Source organism: Cavia porcellus, unplaced genomic scaffold (genome assembly GCF_034190915.1).
Source record: "Cavia porcellus strain 051 isolate PalLab524CR breed Dunkin Hartley unplaced genomic scaffold, mCavPor4.1 scaffold_4, whole genome shotgun sequence".
In the NCBI taxonomy this organism is placed as follows: Eukaryota; Metazoa; Chordata; class Mammalia; order Rodentia; family Caviidae; genus Cavia; species Cavia porcellus.
In genome coordinates, this window is record NW_026947487.1 from 54,529,628 (window position 1) to 54,548,399 (window position 18,772).

General features: G+C 51.9%; 1 long non-coding RNA gene across 1 annotated transcript; it reads left to right on the top strand.

Moving 5' to 3' along the window:
- Positions 1 to 1,120: 1,120 nt before the first annotated feature.
- LOC134475708 (uncharacterized) lies at positions 1,121 to 18,423 on the top strand. The gene is made up of 2 exons (XR_010046897.1): positions 1,121 to 1,591; positions 12,457 to 18,423. It is a non-coding gene; the product is annotated as an uncharacterized LOC134475708 (long non-coding RNA).
- Positions 18,424 to 18,772: the final 349 nt, after the last annotated feature.

Sequence of the window (18,772 nt, forward strand, 5' to 3'; positions counted from 1 at the left end):
AGGTGCCCACAGCGTACAAGGACGGGCCAGAGCCTCCCGAGCCCTGCTCACTCTTGGCTTTGCTGTGGCCATTTGTCCAAAGTGAGTTTCATGGAGCTGCCCCTCCACAAGAACTAAACAGCCAGGCCAGGGCTCTGTGCACCCCCCATGGCCCTTTGACCACAGACTCTGTCCCCAGCCTGACACATCAGAGCTGTGCTTCTTCCGTGACCCACTCAGTCACCATGAGGTCAGAGCACCTGTAGCCCGGAGCACCTTCTTTTTTTGCTGTTGTTTCCCATGTGGCTCAGTTCTCCCCTTGTTAGGGTCTCTGTCTTGGGGTGCAGGTGGCTGGTGTGGACGTGGCATCAGCCCAGGTTGGGGAAGCTCAGATGTCCATGGACAAAGACCAAATCATTTTGCTGTGCCTTTGAAAGTGTCTACAAATGCTTTGCCAAAATAAATCGGCACTCATATGCACATCACCCAACTTGGCAAGGAGACAAGTTGTCAGTTTGCAAACCACAGGGCCTTTTCCTAGGCGGCAGCCCAGGGGCCTCCACTGGTAAGCCTACTAGTGACAAGGAACTGTGCCAGAGAGCTATACAGTGCAGCTTTGGCTCCTCTGCTGCAAGACAGAGACAGGGTGTCCAGGTCAGGGAGACCACACGATCACTGTGGCCTCGGTGACCCCAACCTGACCTGGTCCTGGCCAGGTGCTAGAGGCCACAGCTCAGCTCCCAGAAACTCATGGAATCCGCTGTAGGGACGCTGGTGACCTTTGGGTGGAAGATTCTGGAAATCACGGGAAGGACCAGGCTGTACCATCCCTGCGGGAGCGGGGTGGCTACATCTGGCCAGGCCTTTCCTGCTGACCCTTCTGAGGTGCCTGCTGGGGGGGGGGCGATGGTGGAGAGGAGAGGGCGGATGTCCCCCAGCCTTCCCTCCCAGCCCTGCCCAGCCCCCGGCTCTGCTGAGCCAGGCTTTCCCTCTGGGAGCCAGGAATGGTTGGGTCCAGCGTGGCCTCGCTGCCCATGTGCCAGTCAGCTCCCGTCTGCCTTTGTTTACTCTGGGACACAATGGGGCTATAGTCCTTCCAATGCATCATTTGTAAGTGTCTCCTGCTCTGAATGTACGGCAGGCCGGCTGTGGGTGAATAAGCTCCGTGAATATTGCCAAGACCCTGCGCTTGGTTCAGCATTGTTCTTCACAATGGATACCACACTTTGGAAGTAATTTTTAAAAGGGAATCAAAATGGTGGTACTTTTAGCCTTTGTTTCTTTTATACCGCACTGCATTCTCTGTCTCTCACTCAGCCGCTCCCATTATACTGACAAATTAAATAAACCAGAGAGGCTGAGCAGGCAGGACTGCCTCCACCACAGCCAGCCGGGAAGTCGAAATAAACACTGAGGTGGTTCCGGCTGGCAGTTCCAGCTAACTTTGTTTAAGGGCTTGAGACACAGAGGTGGGGGAGGCTCGGAACTCAAGAGGGTCAGTGGCCCCAGAGAGCCAGCCTTGGTGGCAGCAGTGGGGACAGTCCGTATGCAGGGCTGCAGCTTCTGGAAGAGTGCAGAGTCCTTCCCGCTGTGCGGCCCAGGACGCTGAAGGGTGAGTCGCAGGAGGCTGTGGGCCGAGGGCAGGGCAGGTTGTGGGGACAAGGCCTCTCCCATGCGGGATCAGGAGCTTTCTCTGCTTTAAAAGAGGCTCCCCAGCGTGTTGAACCACTTCCCAAAGAGGGGGTGAGTCCCTGAGGGAGGAGGAGGAGGATGGTGCTCCCTGTCCTCTCTGTGGGGCTCTCTCTCTGTTTCTCTCTCTCTCTCTCCCTCTCTCAACTACACTTTATGTTCAGAAGTTTTTGATTCTTGCAATCACAACCTGGTTTGGAAATTCAAACACAGAGAGGACAGAGAGTGCAGAGGGAATGGTAGGATCTCTGAGCAGGCGCTGGCCTTGGTCTCTTTGGGCTCTTGGATGCGCTAGATAGGGGTGCAGACACTCCCCGGCCCTGTGCCTAACTTCTGCATCACAAGCACTTGTTCAAGAAGAGCCTCGGAAGCTTCCACCTAGGAAGAACTGATTTTTTAAGATAACAAAAGAGGACCATTCTCCTAAATGAGAGGGCGCCCAGGCGTCACTGCGGTTGCTGCCCCACACGCCGCACTGCTCCATTTGGAGGGATCAACATCTTGATGTGGGAGCCATGGACTTCTGGGGCCCAGGGGTCTGCACGCCCTCACCACTTCTCTGCACACCCACTCCGAACCGCATGGGTGGACCTGGGGAAGAGAAACCCAGAGGACCGTCACCAGGGATCCCAGAGGCCGCTGGCTCTCTCAGGAAGCGGAGCCGTGGCGTAAATGCCAGCAACAGCAGCTTTGAAGCCCAAAGTCCCCAGCTAGGAGGCCTCATCTAAAATGCAGGCGTTGCGGGCTGGAGGGGGGCTCTGTGTTCCAACAGAGGCATCCCCCAGCTTCCGAGTCAGAGGGCACTGCAGGCAAAGGGAAATATTGAGCCAGAGTAGTTTGAACAAAACCATCAGGGTTCATCTTTTATTACCAAAGGAAGACTTGAAAAAGCCCAGGTGAAATTTTCTTCCATTGTCTAGGAAAATTCTCTGTAATTTGCCCCCAGGGAAATCCAAGTGCCTTGTGGCCTGGGCCCCCTGCCCACCTCCCCTTTGGCCGCCTCTCCTCCTCTCTCAGGCAAATGTCTCCGGGGTCCCTGGAGGCCCAGGCGGCGAGCAGGGCGCTGAAGGTCAGGGCTGCCCACTGCGGCCTGACTTTTAGCTAAAGAGGCTGCGTTTTCTCCCGCCACCCTGCCGGGTCTAATTTGGTGGCATTACCGAAGGGGGTGGGCCGGCTCCTGACAGGAGGGGGTTAAATGAGATTACAAGCTTTGGAAGCTGTCAGCAGCCACCACTGCCTGGGGATGTTAAATTGCGATTTAATGGTCAGCTTTATCTGTACAGTATCCGTGGAAATCTGCTGTTTTCAGCAACTTAATTGGCACTGTGTTTGCAGGAGTTTTTCTGGGAGGTGGGAGAGTTGACCAGATTTTAATGCTGAATTATTTAGAGATCAGACCGGCAGGACGTCAGGGGAAATGTGTAGTGTGTTTTGTTTTTACTGAGGCTCAAAAAGCTATGAGTGCGCAAGATGCTGCATTCTGCCGTGATACCAGAACTTTCTAAAAATACACACAGGGTCTGAGGGAGCAGGGGTTTATTTATAGAGAAATAAACAAGAGTAGCATTTGCTATCACAACATATGTGCGTGTCTGGCGTGTGAGGGCAGCTACTGCACAGAGCTCTGCTGGGCTCTGTGGATCACGCAGAGGGGCCCAGCTTGGAGCTACAGTCCCCAGACTAAGTGGAAGGCGACCAAGGCAGAGGGGCCGGGTGCCCAGCTGGCAGTGAACTGCACATGCACATGTGTTGGGTACCTGTGTGTGTGTCGGGCATGCATGTGCCTTGTGCACTGTTGAGTGTTTTGCATACTCACATGCACCCCTGGGTGTGTATGCATCCATGTGACTGTGTGCATGCACATGTGTGTTGACTGTGTGGATGTATGTGTGTGCTTGGGTGTGATGTATACATGTACATCTGTGTGGGAAGTGAGGTGTGGATGTGTGCACATGTGTAGATATGAGTGTGTGGTATGTTTGTGTATATGCCTGTATGTACATGTGTGAGTAATCTGCACATATGTGTGGAATGCAGGTGTGCACTTGCATAGTTATGCGTGTGTGTGCATGTGTGTGAAGAGTGTTAGTGTGCAGACTTGTTGGGACGTGTACATGTGTGGATGTGGATTTAACTTGTAACAGAGAGCTGGCTTGGCTCAAGTCGGATGCCCAGGACCAGAACATTCAGTCTCACCACCCCCCCAAGAACACAGGTCACGTGGTGTCATCATGGTGCTGGGAGCCGATAGGTTTTGCTTCTGAAGGTGTGGACACTTTGCCACTTGTGAACTGCGGGACTGAAGCACACAGCAGGGACATGGGCTGTGGGTAGACGCTGGTGGCCTGGGAGGCTGTGTTCATATGAGGAGGCCCAAGGGTGGGGAGGGCATGTGTGGGACCATTGGAGAAACACAGAAGGGAGGAAGAAGAGAGAAAGTGTCTCTGGGCAGGCATCCGCATTGTCTGCTCCCAGGGAGGGTCAGTCCGGCAAGTTCAGGATTAGTAAATTTAATATCCTGTCAAAATCCTCATGATAATGAATCCTGGCTGGCCGGGCTGGCACAGCAGCTTTGCGCTGCAGTGGGCGAGATAGCGCAGCTAATTTATGAGCCGGGGATTTGCTGCGCTGGCAGAGGCATCCAGGCCCAAGCAGAGAGGGGTCTTGCTGGGCCCCACACGTAGCACCAGCAACTCCAGGTAGCAGCTCCTCATGTCCTGGGTTCCCCAGACAACCTGGGAAGATGCCCAGAGAGAGATGCAATCTCAAAGAGGGCTGAGGGGCTGCTGGTGTGGCCGTGCTCCCCAAGCCATCCAAGCCACAGTGAAAGGAAAGCTAAGGTACAGTCCAGGCTGAGGACAGAGATACCGGGAGCCAGGCTCCCACGAGTTCCACGCCAGCCAGGCCTGGAGGCTGCAGGCTGCAGGGGCAGCGCCAAATACCGTGGTCCTGGGCATGGACCGTGCAAGCGGGAAAGTTCCTGTGCGATTTGTTCAAAGCGCTGCACCTCTCCAGGCAGCTGTCAGAGCCGTGCATTATGGTACATTGAATCTGAATGGGGCTCTCAACATCAAAACCCCACATCCATTATGATACCATCTCCCGCTCTAAGCTGTAATGCTTATTAATTCTGCACCCATGCTCTCCCGGCTCCGGCAAATGTATTCCATCAGCCTAGCATTTAATTTAATTAGTACAGCTGGGCTCTCATTCTCCTTTCTGTGTCAGAGGTATTGTCAGCACGTTCTGCTGTAACACAATTACTGATTGCTTTTAGATAGGCAGAAATATGATTAGGGTATTGGGTGACTGTATCATAAGCCTTATTAGATTCATTTGAAATCTGGAGATAAATAGGAAACTTTTATTTGCAGTGTAATGAGATTATGCTTATTAGGCCAAGGCCTCACAACCTTTTGCAAAGAACACAGCCTATCGGCCGGATTAGACCCTGGAACCACATACTCCACCCCCAGCCTCCTGGCCCTCGAGTCAGAGACTTAACTGTTATGGCACTGTCCCTGTTCTAGGATTACCCTACCTTGGTGTCTTCCTCAGATAAGGGACGTGGACATCCCTGTTCCTTCCCTATGTCTCACGGAGCACACACATGTTGAAATGAGGTTTTGTATAGCAAGAAATATTTTGCAAAATCAGTATGCAGACCAAAAGAAACGATTCTTTACACACACATATCTGCCTTTTAGAGGTATTTGTGTTTATTGACGTCACGAACAGAGACTAGCGGACAGTTGATATCCCAAAGCTCCTGCCACTGGTTCCGGAGGCATCCGTCACTGCCTTTGCTGTTTGGACAACCACAGGCCGAGTCCAGAGATGCCGGTTTCCTTTGGCATCGTTCTGGCGCGTCTCAGGGGCCTGGGGACTGCTCAGCGGGGGCTTCCTTGGCCCACCGTACGCAATGCTGAGCCAAGGGAAGAGCTGAAATGGAATTCGGGGTAGGATTTTGAGCTGTGTGGTCACAGGTCTTTATGGGCTGAGTGTATGGTACTTTCATACACAAGGAAAATGACAATTTTGCTTGGCTCTACAAAATCCTCAGGATGATATGTGAATACTGCTTTAGGAAAGATTCAAGGTGTGAACACTAAATGTACCAGATTTGTGCAGTTTCTTTAAACTTGGCTCCCTCTCCTGTACCACCCTGTTTCCACTTCTTTAGACCATCACGGCGTCACTGGGTTTCAGTAAACCCGAGCATGTCATTGTTTTGAATTCGTTACTGACCACTCATATTGCTGTGAAAAGTGAATGTGTTAACGTTATGCAACACAGGGACCATCTCCTTCTTATTAGATTTAGGGTCAAATCAGGATTGGTAAGCAGTAAGCCTGGGCCAGTCTGGGCGTCAGAGCCAGAAGGGAGGGGCATGGCGAGATTTCCAGCTGGGGGCACAGGTTCCCCGGGGGATGGAAAGGTGTGCAGCCAGCAGTGGTGCTGTCGGCTCTGGGTACGCCTAATGTACACTTATAATGATTAAAATTGCAAACTTCACATTATATGTATTTTACTAGAGTAAAAAAGAAAATAGTGAGGGACAGGATCTGCATGGGGCCACCTTGTCTGCAGACCTAGAAGGGCCCGTGGGCCGTGGCTGCGCCCTGTTCCCCATCTCACTCCCTAGCAAGAGCCCTGGGCAGTAGGCATCAGGGTCCAGGCCAGGAGCTGGGTCTTCACAGGTCCAACTAGATCACTCTTGCCATGTCAAGGATGGCAATCTCCACAGCAGACGTTTGTCCTTTCCCCCAGTGGCCTACAACAAAGACCTTAAAGACCATGGTCAGAATTCTTGGTGCCCTATTGCATCTGGTTGGTGCATCTGGGTTGAAACGCATCGATGCTGCACCATCATTAAAGGATGAATCAAATCAAATGTCCTGTGATGGCTGGAGCCCAAAATGTCCCCCCAAAGACTCCCATGTCGAGGCTGGTCCCTGCAGCAGGGTGTCCAGAGGGCGATCAGGTCTCAAAGGCACTGGCCTCTGGCCTCAGGGGTGGATCAGTCCATGATAGTCCAGGTTTTCAAGACACCCCTGGAAGGAGATGGGAATAGGAGGTGAGGGCTTGCCAGGGGAGGAACTGTGAGGACTGACCTTGGGGACCGTAAGGCGTCCTGGCCCTTCTCTCTATTTCTTTCTCTGCCTCTTACATACCATGCAGCAAGCAGCTCTGCCATGGTGTCGCCCTCATCTCAGTCTCCATGATGACAAAGCTGCAAAACCATAGCCTGACACCTCTGAAACCATGACACAATAAACCCTTCCTGCTTGCAGTGTTTTCTTCAGGCATTTATCTCCACCACAGTGAGCTGATCAGCTCTTTAGAGGTGGTAGTGCAGACAGAGCGCAGGACAGCTCTGGCGGGGAAGGGCCAGGGTGTCAGCAGTGGATCTGAGCCTGCTAGCCCACCTCCCAAGCCCACCTCCTCTTGGGCAGCCTGCCCCAAAGCTCTCCTCATCTTCTTGGTGAGGCTCACAGGCATGCACATGCCCCAGGATACCACCTTGGCTCCTCCAGCCCCTCTGGGTGCCACTCAACTGCTGTCCTACCGCGATGTCCCTGCATATTGTGAGCAGCAGAAATATGAGAGCAGAAATATGAGTGCCGAAAAGGAAAAATGTTCTTGGATAAAGACTAAACTGAGTAGTTTGGAACAACTAGATAAAAGCAACTTGCATTTAAAAATAGAGAGCTGCCTGTATGTGAAACCGAATGAAGATTCTGCAGCCAGATTTCTTCACGGGTGGTTTTAACTCATTGCTTCTTTGAGGAAACTTGGAAGCTGAACCCTGGACAATGTTCCTTAATGGACTCAATAGCCAGTCTGCAGCCTTAGCTCAGGAAACATTGCTGGTCTTATGCTAAAATATGCATATGTTTTACCCTAAGATGATTCACAGAGCTTTGTAGTTTTTGTGAGTCCCTCTTCTGACACATATTTCTGATCACCAACCAGCTCTGTGGTGTGGTCCCAGAGGTCTCCCACTGGGGAAGCAGGAGGAGACAGAAGAGCTCACAGGAGATGACCCCCACCCCAAACTTCTTATTCTGAGGAGACCCCCAGTGCTCTAGGGAGGTTGGTGAGATGCATGTCATGATTTATGTCTAGATGCCCCCTACACCCTCCTGTGATCACAGGCAGGGCCTCTGGAAGGAGTGACTGGGCCAAGGGCTCAGCATCGACCACTGTCTGGAGCTGGGATCCAGTTGGAAGGTGGTGATCCTGAAGGTGGGCCCCCCATCACTTCCTCCCCTTCTTCCCTGCTGTACACCACTAGCAGCTCTTGTTTGGCCAAAGAGAGAAGATGTGAAAAAGAGGAAGAGAGGAAAAGAGCTGGGGCCCAGAGCTATGCTGCAGCTGCGGCTGTGGGAGAACAGGGACCGCGCCAAGCACAGCTGACTCTGAGGTGCCAGAGACGTGGATATATTCTGTGTGTATATGCATGCACGTGCATGTGCGTGCACACTCTATGAAGAAAACATTTGCTCAGAAATGACGGCTGCCACAAAGACACGTGATGCATCATCACTGCAGCAGCTCCCCAGGACATCTGTGCAGCCCAAAGCTGAGGCCCCTGAGTAGGGGGCGGCAGGGTCAGCCCGGCCTCCTCAACCTGAACCACCCCATGGTTTCACATTTCTTCCCAAGTGAGATGGCTACCTTGCCCATCTCTGACTCGGGGAGTCGCCCAGAGGTGTCCCCTTCACTGGGACTTCAACCTCCTCAGACCAAAGCCCAGGGCTACAGCGAGCAGCACCTGCAGTAGCGAAAGAGGGCACTGCATAAACAGCCCAAACTTACACCTCGGGGAGCCATAGGAGTGAGAACAAACACATCTGAAGTTAGTTCAAGGAGGAAAAAAATGGTGTTGAGCAGAAATAAGGCAGAGAACAGAAAAGATCAGCAAAACCAAGTTTCATGTAGTGACCACTGCACCAGGTCTATGCGTACAAAATGTCACATTGTACTTCTTAAACACGAGTCGCTTTTATTTCTAAAACTTACTTTAAAATCTCATTACCTCACTCCAATAATAATGGATACTGTCAAAAAAGAAAAGTAACAAGTGTTGGCGGTGGTGGAGAAAGGAAACCCTTGCAAAAGGGGTGATTGAAAACTACTGTGATTTTAAAAAATCACAATGAAAGAAACATTGTCAAAAATTATTATAAGTGCCTTTGAAGTGAGTGAGGATATTTTGAGTATTTTGAAGATTAATGGCCATATGTCCTAAACTATAACAGATGTTTAAGTATTCATTGTTTTTTGATCACCCAAGTTGACTGGACATTTACTGTATAACTATATAAAGTTAAGAGATTATGTTCTGTCCTCTTCCATCTTATTCACTGAGCAGGCACTGCTTGACTTCTGGCTCCTCCCAAAAAACACTACAAAAGATAAAGGTTTTTAATCCATTCAAGACATCAGGGCAGCCCAAAGGGCACAAGTGAAGACACTCCAGAAAGAGGATGTTATACTCATCAACTGCAGAATGGATAAAAAAAGATGTGGTATTTTTATACTATGGAATATGTCTTAGTTACTTTTTACTCGTTGCGGAGACAAAATACCTGAAGCCCAAAGTTGGGAAAGGAAAGGATTATTTCTTACAGTTTTTGGAGGTTTCAGTCCACACTCAGTTGACTCCAAGGCAGGCAGGCATGGGTGGGCTTCATGGCAGCTGCAAACAGCAAGCTCGACCCAGCAAAGAGAAAGACACACCTTCTTCCTGCCATTACATAACCTCCTGGCTCCACCCCTATGTGGGTGGAGCACTGACACAATCAACCCAAGCACTAGACAATGAACGAATAACAAATGCACAATTCAAACTCTTGAGGGCTGGGGGACACAGACATAAACCATGACAGAATATTACTCAGGTATAAAGAAGGGTAATGTTGAGGCTTTTATAGGTAAATGGAGGCAACTTGAGACCATACCTATAAGTAAAATAAATGAAACTCACATTTTTAAATATTGTATTGTCTCCCTAGTGTAAAAAAACCTCAAAGAGTAGTAAGATCCAAAATAGATAGTGTGATAACGAAAGGGAAAGAAAGTGCTCAAAAGGAAAGAACAACTGGGATAGGGGAAAGGAGAAAAAGAGGAAGGAAAACGATTATATGTATATGGTATATATACACAGACATATATACAAGATAGATGATTATACTACTAACTTCTGTTAGTTCATCTAAAAGAACAGTTTGTGCTTTCATTGTTTGGTGTTTTTCATCATTTTTTCATGCCTAAATCTTGTAATCTGCACAACTACTTTTAAGATATGATATGCAATCCATTAGTGTTAATTTCCTACTTTTTTTTGGAATTCTGTATCGTTTCTATCCTTTTTTCTGTTTTGCTTTTTAAAATTAAAAAAAAGCCAAGCACAGAAAACAACGCTACATGGTGCCACTAGCATGACGCATCTGAGCTGGTCACACTACGGGACCAGGGTTGCGTGGCGGCTGTGGGCCACAGAGGGACAAGTGGAGAGGCATTAAGAGAGAGCAGTTTTCTGCTGTGTAAGAAGCGTCACTTCAGAGCTCCATTCCGCGGCGCTGCAGTGGCAGTTGGCAGCACTGTGCTGTGAGCTGCACACTATGCCCTAGGGCTCCACGCGTGTCCTTGTAACAGTGTGGCAGTGATTACTAGAGGGCAGGGGACCTGGGCTGGATGGTGGGAGCAGGCTGTGGCTTCTGACTGCACTTCCCGCTGACTCACCTTTCATCACCTCAGAGGAAAAGAATTAAGAGAGAACCATTGAGGAGAAACCAAGCCTGGGGAGAAACCTCTGCCTGGGGAGCCTTTCTCAGGAGACCACAGCGCAGCTCCTCCAGGTCCCCACGGACAGTGGGTGGCCCAAGGTCCAGGGTGCCTCCACAATCACCACAGCCCTGTGACCTTGGTGGAGACGGGGCCACGCTGGTGTTGCACACACAGACCCGAGTCTCCACTGCCACAGAGCCTCGGGGTTTCTCGCGAGGGGAAGCAGTGGGTCCAGTCTGCTTTTCATCACACTGCTGTTATTCATTCTAAGACGGCCAGCGGAGTCGGGTGACCTGGTTTGTTCCCGCAGCTCTCAGCACAGCTCTCCAAGGAAGCACTGCGCCACCTCCGCTCCTGACAGACAAACCCGACCACAGGGCTAACTCTTCCCTACCGGACACCACTGACACACTATGGAGGCTACATTAGGCCCAGTCATGTCCACTGTAGCCCGGTGATGTCCAGAATCTGGGGCACAGGGAATCCGAAGGTCCTTGGTTACCTTTTGGGACCCACAAGCACCCCTCATCCTGCAGCACAGTAAAGGATGGTAGCCTTAAATGCTTTCCTAGAAGAAACCTCTGAAAGTATGTACCCGCTGTCAGGACTGCAGGAGGGGCCCAGGCAGTACTGGACTGTGGGACTGTCCTGGTCACTGTCACCCAGAGGTCCATAGGAAGATGGCACGGCTGACTCCCAGAGTCCCAGGTGGGCTAAAATGATGTGAAAGGGTAACCCCATCACTGGGTACTAAATGCATGTTGCCACTTACAAAAATAGTCTTCATCTCTGGCCTTGCTTCTAAGAACTGTGTAGAAGAGGGGCTGATGATGTTCTTCAGGTCTCCTGGCTTAACGGAAGTGTGACCTCTGCCTTAGGTTTGTTTGATGGAGATTCAGTGGGAGGAATTGAAGTAAATTTCAAGGGTGCATTTGACCTGGAGCCGCGGGGAACATTGCACGTGCTTTCGTTAGAGCCAGAGGCGCCTCCCTAGAAGCCGCACCTGGAATTCTTGTCTTCCTGCTCTCAGGGGAGCACTGGTCCAGGGCTGGCCTCAGGTCACTTCTCACCGCCCCCTTCTCCAGGAGGCCACTAGAGAGGACCTGCCAAGGAAGCCAGAGACAGTCAGAGCAAGCCTCATGGCCACAGACACAACAGTTGTGTATCCTGGGACCCTGTCCTGAGGTTCAGATGCTGAATTCCGAGCGTTCTCTGGTAGGCAAGGTGAGCGGCTGTGTCCCCGTCCACATCCATCACAGCCAGTGGCCCGAGGACGAGGTCTGTCTCACCAACGGCAGTGGAATTACACAATGATTCCCCCAACCCAAGCTCACTTCAGTTTGTTCTTGACCTATTGAGTTTAAATTTTTTTAAATTTTTCTGGTATTGGAGATTGAACTTGGGAACTTTGCCCTGAACTACATCCCCAGTGCTGTTTTATTTTTTATTCTAAGACAGGGTCTTGTGATGATAAGTCCTAGTTGCCAAGTTGCTCGGGTTCAGCACCTGCCTCAGCCTCCCAGAGTGCTGGATTACGGGTGTGCACCCCAAGCATGGGTTTTCACTGTCTCTGTGCACCTGCAGGTGTTCAGTGAGGAGGGAAACCGTTTCCTTGGCTTGAATGGCAGAGGCTAGTGATGTTCACACTGCACGGCCTGGTGTGCTGGGAAGTACTCAGTGAGGGCGGGCGCCCTGCTCCTGTCCACTCTGGGATGACAGAGGCCAATGTTACCAGCTGTGATTGCCACTCGCAACGACCACAGTTCGAGTACATAACGCACCTCCATTCCCTTTACTTCCCTTCAGCTCCTCCCCCATCTCTTGATCTTCTTCCTGTGTGCAAAAGGCCTATCTCCCTCTTTCCTTCTATCATTTATTTTGCTCTTTATTTATAATTTGAGTTTTTCATATATGAGCAAGCATGACTGTTCAAGCTCACGTGTCTGATTCATCTCACCACTGTGGCCTCACGCCGCATTCATTTTCCTACAGGTAGCTCAGGAGTGCTCCACAGTGTGAACACCACATTTGTCTGTTTGATGGACCACATTTGTCCATTTGTCTGTTGATGGATCCACAGGCTGCTTCCAAGATGTAGCTGTTGTGACTGTGCCGCTATAAATGTGGGTGTGCATGGGTAACTGTAATATGATGTCTTCAACTCTTTGGGACAAGATACCCAGAGGAGAAAATCTGAGTGGATTGGAATTTCTAGTTTTAGTTTTTTGAGGAATTCCCATATTTAATTCCATGTTTACTCACCTGAGAAAGACACCGATCCAACACCACCAGGTCAAACAGGATCATCAGTCCCTAAAACCCCATCTCTAACACATCCACACAGACTGGACATACAGTAGCTGTCATCCAGGGAGGAGAAGCAGCATGGATCTGTGTTTGTGCCCTATGAGGGCCAGGGCACTCTCCTGCCATGTCCTCTGGGTTCCCAGGACCTGGGCGAGGCTCTGCTTTCTGGCTCTTCTCTCTCCTACTCTGTGCAGTGGGGGTGGCACCTGTGTCCTAGGCTGCTGAGAGGAGCGAAGGCCCTGCACACGTGGGTGACACAGCTACATGTGGCAGATCTGCTCTGTACAAGGCCCACTAATGATGGAGTGCCTTTGCTTGGACCAGCAGACCTTGCCCCTGGAGGAGAGTGAAGAGCTGACCATGTGTGGAAAGCCTCCAGGGATTGCACAGAGGAAAGGTTTGGAGGAGCCCACTGCTGCTCTTCCCCCTGTGTTGCATGGGTCATCGGTACCCACAGCAGCAGCTCTGCCCCAGCTCCCTGAGCAAGACCAGGCTAGGGCCCCCCCAGGGCCCAGCCCCGCCTCGCCATGGTTCTTTGCAGACCTGGCCAGCTGCTCCTACAGAGCGACCGCTGTCCCCACAGGAGTCACAGGCAAGGGACAGTGAGCCACGACCAAAATCAGTGGCCAAGGAAGGAACTGGAATGGTCACTGATGCTTACCAATCAATCATCACTGGAATGGTCACTGATGCTTACCAGTCAGTCATTGTAACCAAAGCAAGTTTCCCAGACTGAGACGCAGGCCTCCTGCTGTGCTCCACACAGATGTCCGGTCTCAAGGCCTGTTCTAGGCATTCGAGAGGAAGCTGGAATTGTGTGAAGGAACAGCACAGAACGTGTCTCAGAGACCCAGCGGCAGCCTCACCATTCAGCCCCTGCTTTGCTTCACATCCAAACCATAAGACATTCAACTAGCACTGTGAATTTGCTACAGAAGTACTAATCTGACAGGCCCTGGCGGTGCAGCTGGCAGTTAGCTGTGGTTTGACCCCGACCTCGGGAGCTCACTCCCGTGTCAGGCACCAGGCACGGGTTCCCAAGGCATCAAATCAGTGCGCAGTGTGCCTGGCTCCTGAAGCAGTGTCACTCTTGTACCTCTGAGGCCACCTCTCAAAGTCCTGGACACGAGCAACCCTCAGGGACAAACTCACCCCCAAAGGTGCCAGAGGCACAGCACCAATGTGCTGTCCTGCCCTGCCCAGGTGAGCACTGTGTGGGCAGCAGCGGTGGAACTAGAGCACCTGAGAATCGAAAGTAGAACCTTGCAGCCTGGAGTAGGTGACTTCAAAGAGAGGACAGTTTTCAGCAGGGGGAATCTCAGGCTCACTGTCAAGAATGGAGGCAGAATCTCCCAAATGACTGGCCATCCAGACAGACACTATGGACACAGGCAGAAGGCCCTCACTGGGTGTCTGTGGCCATACTTCCTGGGACGTTCTCCCTGCAAACTGGAGCTGGCCACAGAGCTTCCCTTACCACGATGACCCATAGGGCTGGAGCAGAGGGACCAGCTTGGGGCAGCAGCTGTGCTGAATCAGAAGAGAGCTTAGTTAAAGCAGAAGCCATGCTTGTGGGACAGAGGCCTGTGACAGCCAGGGGCTGTGAGGAGCACCCCAAAACGGGAGCAAACATCATCAACTTGGCCTTTGTTCCCCAGCCAGGCCACTTGGGGTCTCTGAATGAACGGAGATGATCTGGGTGTCTGCAGGAGACCTCCACCACATGGGCGGGGCTTTGGGACAAAGCAGAGCCTGAACCCTGGAGGCAGAGGCCCTGCATTTCCACTGCCTCTGAGCTGCCGCTCAGTAATCAGCCTCTGAGGTCGATACAAATGTGGTCTGAGGTCAGGCCTTGACCCATGCCTCAGAAGCCTCCCAGACATCACTTTGGAAAGAGCATGCAGACGCTGAGGGAAATGGATTAAGGGTCAATAAGTCTCCTGCTCTCTGCCGAGATGCTGCCACCACCGTAATGAATTCGGACAGCATCAAGGAACTCAAGTGCTCTCCCATTTAGGTTTACTGGAGCCAGCAGTTCGGGGACCTGCATGACCACATGAGCCGTGGCCATGGGAACCTTCAAGACAGCACACTGTGGACAGTGTGGGTTCTGTTTACACAGCACCCAAGTGTGCTGGCCAGCCCTCTACAGCCCAGCTGTCTGTGCAGCAGCCCACGTGTCACTTTGTCCCCTGAACTGGAGAATACGGATCACAACCCCTTCTTCACATCTATTCCATTTATTTACAAATATTCTCTAAAATGTGATACCCAGATCTCTCAGCCCGGCCTTGATGGAAACCCATGCGGCCCCTGGCCACCCACTGCCTGTTGCCCTAGGGCAGGAGAGTGGCTGTGGAGCAGGCCCAGGCAGGGATGTGGAGGCCTGTCACCCCTTGGTAGCCAACGAGACAGGGCCAGTATTCTCTGGGCCCACAGTGCCACCTCTACCCAGAGCCATCCAAATGTCCCTGGGGAGGGATGATGTCACCACTCCAGTCTTTCCCGTTCCCCCCCATGGTGAGTTGCAACTGCACCTCCAGCCATGCCAGGGACTTCTCTGACTTGAGAGCTAGGCTGTTCTCTACCTGGCAGCCACAGCCAACTGAGGAGATGGGCATGTGTGGGGGCAAGATGGGCTTGGGGAGGTGCACACTCCAGGGATGCCAGACTGGGCCATGCGAGGAGGAGGAAGGGCCTGCTGCTGCAGGAAATGGGCCAATAAGAGGACCAAAGCACGAACAGTCCAATGGGAGCCCAAAAACATATGTGGGCTAATGGGAAGTCAGAAGAAGAATGATCCAGTGGGAGCTCAGAAATAAAAATGAGCCAATGGGAGAGGAGCAGGGGCAGGAAGCATGGCATAGGTCTACTAACACAGGCCTCTCTTGCTGGGGTCCTGCAGAGGGGAAAGGTGTGGAGGAGGGACTGGAGGCAGTGGCCACGGCTGCTCCCAGCCATAAACGATCCTGGCACGGGCCTTCCCTATCCTGCTGGGCCCTGTGAAATTCTGCCTCCTACCACCACCCAACTTTTCTACACTGTTTTTGAATCTGTGGAAATGGTTTTCAGGGAAACTGTCTTGTGCCTGGAGTACCATCTCATCCTAACCAAGGCACTCAGACCCAAGACACAGGACCCCATCAGTAAAACCTCCCTGGCACGCCCAGAGGCAGAGTTGGCACTGGTCCCTTCCCAGCCTGTGGAGTGGCTCTGGGAAGGCTACAGGCCTTTTGCCCAGAGAGGCAGGGTCCTGTGGAGAGACTCTCTAGGACCTGTGAGGGTGCAGTCTAGGTGACCCAGGCTGGGGTACACAAAGGTGGGGTGATAAGGAAGACAGATGCAAAGCAACCACTTCCCAGCATGCAGCTGGGCTCCTCGGTGTACCTAAGCCTGCAGGTGGGCTACGAACCTAGTGGGTCCTGTGCATCCTTACAAACCCAGGACTCTGTGGGGCTTTGCCCATGGGAAACCCACTCCTTATTTCTCGTGTCTCTGCCTTTGCTGAGGCTCTGCACACTGGAAGTCCACATTCCACACTAGAGCCTCGCACCAGGAGGGATCCTGGTCTTGGGCTATGTGTGCAGCCTGTACCCACTGTGGAGACCTCCTGCTCACGCCCCTGCCCCACTGGCTGGTTTGCAAGCCCACCTCACCCGGCGCAAGCATCTCTCCATATCTTGTGTCCTGTGATGTCACTAGCCTTCACATGCAGGACAAACCCTAAGTGTCCATGCACCCTGCTCGACTGGGGCCGGCTCCTCTCAAGCTCTAATACCACTCCCCTCGGGCTCTGCACTGAGGTCTGTGGCCAACCTCGAGTCCTCCTGCTCGCTGGCACTGACCCTCCCTTGTGCAGACATTGAGCAGGAAAGGCAGAAATCCCCACCTCACAGCTCGGGGGCTGGTAGTCCTGATGTGGGTGTCTGTGGAGCTCGTTCCTTCTGGGACTGAGGGGCAGGGTCTGTCCTGGGCCCCAGTCCTGATTGCAGAGGGCTGTCTGTCTGCTCCCTGTGTCTCCTCATGCCATCTTTCCTCCTTGAGTGTCTGCTATGGTGTCCATATTTCCCTTTCATGAGGGCGCCAGTCACACAGATCAGGGCCCCTCTACCTTCCTACCTAATCCCATCCACAGTGACCCTGTCTCCAAAGGGGTCCCACTCTGAGGCCCTGGTGTTAGGACTTAGACTCAGGAAGGGGCCTCTGTGTAGCCTGGGGCATCACTGCCCCTGCCCCAGGAGCTCAGTCTCCTTCTTGAGGTCTGCAGTGCATCCCTGGCAGCATGCACAGGTGTTCATGATGGATACAGGCTCCTCCGTCACCACGGATGCAGTGTGACTGGCATCTTACCTGAGCCACCCCACCACTGCTAGCGTAGCAGGTTCCCTTGTCATCCGTGGCTGGGACACCACGTGGGTCTCACATCCCTCTCTCCTTTTCCATTCCCGAGTTCTCTAACCTTTGAGCTCTCTTCTGTTCCATTACCAGCTGGAAACATAGTGGAAACCCTTGTTCTTCAGTTCCCTTCCCCACTCCCTGATTGAAATTGTGCCTTTCCTTTTCTGCCTTCTTCAGTGGGTTCCTGCTCCCTCCAGGAAGGCATCAGGGTCTGCCCCACAGTAGAGCTCCTCCACCCCTGGATTACTTCCTGATGGTTTTGTGTCACGTAGATACTTCTTGGCCTGTGGCCTGGGGGTCTGGTCACTTGTTCCTGCAGTGGGCTCTTCTTCTCAAGCTCTGTTGTGAGCTCTTGAAAACAAAGACCATGTTTATTTGGATCCTGAGCTCCAGTTCTGAACTCAGCAGCATCAGATCGGGATTTGCTGGTGAAATGGGGGAGTGGACGGCACCTCGGGGTGGAGCTGCTCCTCCTGCTGAGTCCCATGGGAGGCAGACAAGGCCACCCTGCTCCCCTTCTTTGCCAGTTTCCTGGTGCCCACCACGAAAAGCAGGTCTACAAAGAGTCTATCTCAGCCTTCTCCATCTTTCCCCAGACTTAGGAATGCACATTTCTAATGATTAGCTGTTCACTTCTAGAGTCTTACTTCACCGTCATGTCTCTTCACAAAGCTCTGGTTTTGTGGCACGACCAAGTAGCACCATGACTTATGTGATGCATAGGCCACATTAGAGCATTTGGCATAGACCAGATGTGGGTTCAAACCAACTCTTTATGCAGATGGAAAGTGACATGAGAACATTGTAACGGTGGCCCTAAAATAAGTCTCCTACAGGTTGTAGGCACCGGATAGTTTTCCAGGATGGAGGTTGGGGTCATTGGGTTTATGCAGGTTCACCTGATGGGAGCCATTTAGGTTCAGGCCATGGGATCCACCCAAGTGCAGGTGGTGGGGCCCACTCTTTGCCGGAGGGAACAGCGTGCCCTCCAAGAGCACCATTCACTGGACAAGAGGCTAAAGCGTCTGGGCTTCAGGCTGCTGTTGAGTTGGACAGCTGAGCCTTATCAGATGACAGCAAAAAGGAAACTTTCTTAGAAGGATGCATTTTTAGGGTTTGGCCATATATACCTTTGAGGTCTGCAAAGAAGTCCCTTTACCCAACAAATAAACCCCAATGGGACATATTAACTTGGATTCTAATGATATCCTTTTGAAATATTGGAAAATGCCCTAATAAAGTGTGCAAATAAACCCAAGTCTATTATTTCAGTGCACAAATGGGTGTTACCTTCTCATTCCGTGCACCCCATGAGGCCCTCCCCAGTCTCTGCACCCCGAGGAGCCCCCTCCCGCACCCCACCCACACGGCCTCCCCCGCCCACATTCTCACACATGACTCTCAGCAGAGCAACGGGATTCTTTTCTTCCCCCCATTTACTTTCAGTCCTCACCTCCGTCAATTAGCAGCAGATCTAGCTGTACATGAAGGAAATTCTGATGCCATTTAATTTCCATTCCAGTTGATTTGACATCCAAGTTTACGCTGTTATTTTGTAGTACGAGCAACAGGGGCAATTTAAACTCGGGAAATTTCATCCATA